Source organism: Nanorana parkeri, unplaced genomic scaffold (assembly GCF_000935625.1).
Source record: "Nanorana parkeri isolate BGI_ZX_2015 unplaced genomic scaffold, ASM93562v1 scaffold2665, whole genome shotgun sequence".
Lineage (NCBI taxonomy): Eukaryota > Metazoa > Chordata > Amphibia > Anura > Dicroglossidae > Nanorana > Nanorana parkeri.
In genome coordinates this window covers 79,622-81,547 of record NW_017308933.1, presented here as the reverse complement: position 1 = coordinate 81,547, position 1,926 = coordinate 79,622, and positions in this window count along the sequence as shown.

Sequence of the window (1,926 nt, the reverse complement as noted above, 5' to 3'; positions counted from 1 at the left end):
TCCTGAAATGTGGAACTACATGTCTCAGCCAGGGGCGTAACTAGAAATCACAGGGCCCCATAGCAAAATTTTGTATGGGGCCCCGTGATTTCTAGTTATGCCCCTTGCAGAGCCCACCTGAGGGTGAACCTGCAGAGCCCATCAGACTCTCTATGGTGGGCTCTGCAGGGTCACTCTCAGGTGGGATGGTCGCACTCCTTACCTGTCCGCCTCCTCTTCCTCCACGGTCGCTGATGGGCCCCGCCTCCTCCTCCGTCGCCGGGCCCGCCTCCTTCTTCGTCACCGGGCCCCCGCCTCCTCCCCTGCTGCCGACCGCAGGCCCCGCCTCCTCCTCCGCTGCCCCTGCTGGCTCTCATTGACTCTGTGGAGAGGAACGCGCTGCTGCACAGATTACTGTCAGTGATCTGAACAGTGTCATGTTCGTGTTCAGCCGACCAGTGAAAGCCACCAGCAGAGGATCCCATAGCGACCCAGGCGGCCCGCACGGCATCTGGCCGGGCCCCACTGTGCCCCGGGCCCCATAGCGGCCGCCTGGGTCCCTATGGTGATTGTTACGCCACTGGTCTCAGCATATCACATTCAGCAGAATGGTCCGGTATGAAGTTGTAGGGGAACCCCATGCATTATTATTTCTTTTACATCGGGGGTCCCCCCTAACATTCCTACCAGAACTAAGGGGACCGGTATGATTTGGGAGGAGGGCCCCAGTGCTGTTTTTATTCTACAGTAACATTTCTCATTCCGTATGGTACCTCTGAGGACCGAGCCGAATGCTGAGCCGAATGTTCATCTATTCGCTCTCTGCTGTTCGGCCCCTTGGAGAATATATGAGAATCGGGGGGAACAGCGGGGAATGAAGTGCCGAACGTTCACCTCAGCTGATCCAGATGTCACATCGGCTGAGGAGAATGGGTACTTCCCTTCGGTTTCGGCCGATCGCGCTGAGTCTGTTGGGCCGAATCGAATGCAGGTGAAGCAGGTCGAATGCAGCCGATGAATGGCTAAGAATAGCTGTGCAGGGCTGCTGTGATGGCCGGACAAGCTTGGGCTCGGTTATTCAGTTGCCTTCAGCAGCTTAGTGACCAACCCCCATCTGAAATCTGAATGCAAAAGTGGAAATACGCTTTAAGTTCCGTGTTTATAGTATGTGTCAGGCCACGCCCTTCAAACATTTTAGCCACGCCCAGTTTTTGTCACCACGTGTACCACTTCTTGAACAGTCAGGCCGGGTTCACACATAGGCGGCACCGTTTTTACGCATTTGTTCGCGTGTTCAGCGTGCGGTTATTTGCATGTTATCTGTACGGGGTCTCAGGAGAGCTGTGCGGTGTCCATGGTGGGCTGTGCGGGATCTATGGTGGGCTGTGCGGGGTCTCAGGAGAGCTGTGTGGGGTCTATGGTGGGCTGTTGGTGGTCTGTACGGTGTCCATGGTGGGCTGGGTGGGGTCTCAGGTGAGCTGTGCGGGATCTATGGTGGGCTGTACGGGGTCTCAGGAGAGCTGTGCGGTGTCCATGGTGGGCTGTGCGGGATCTATGGTGGGCTGTGCCGGGTCTCAGGAGAGCTGTGCGGGATCTATGGCGGGCTGTACGGTGTCTATGGTGGGCTGTACGGGATCTATGGTGGGCTGTGTGGGGTCTATGGTGGGCTGTGTGGGGTCTATGGCGGGCTGTGCGGTGTTTATGGTGGGCTGTGCGGGATCTATGGTGGGCTGTGTGGGGTCTATGGCGGGCTGTGCGGTGTCTATGGTGGGCTGTACGGTGTCCATGGTGGGCTGTGTGGGGTCTCAGGAGAGCTGTGCGGGATCTATGGTGGGCTGTGCGGGGTCTCAGGAGAGCTGTGCGGGATCTATGGTGGGCTGTGCGGGATTGATGGTGGGCTGTGCGGTGTCTATGGTGGGCTGTGCGGTGTCTATGGTGGGCTGTGCG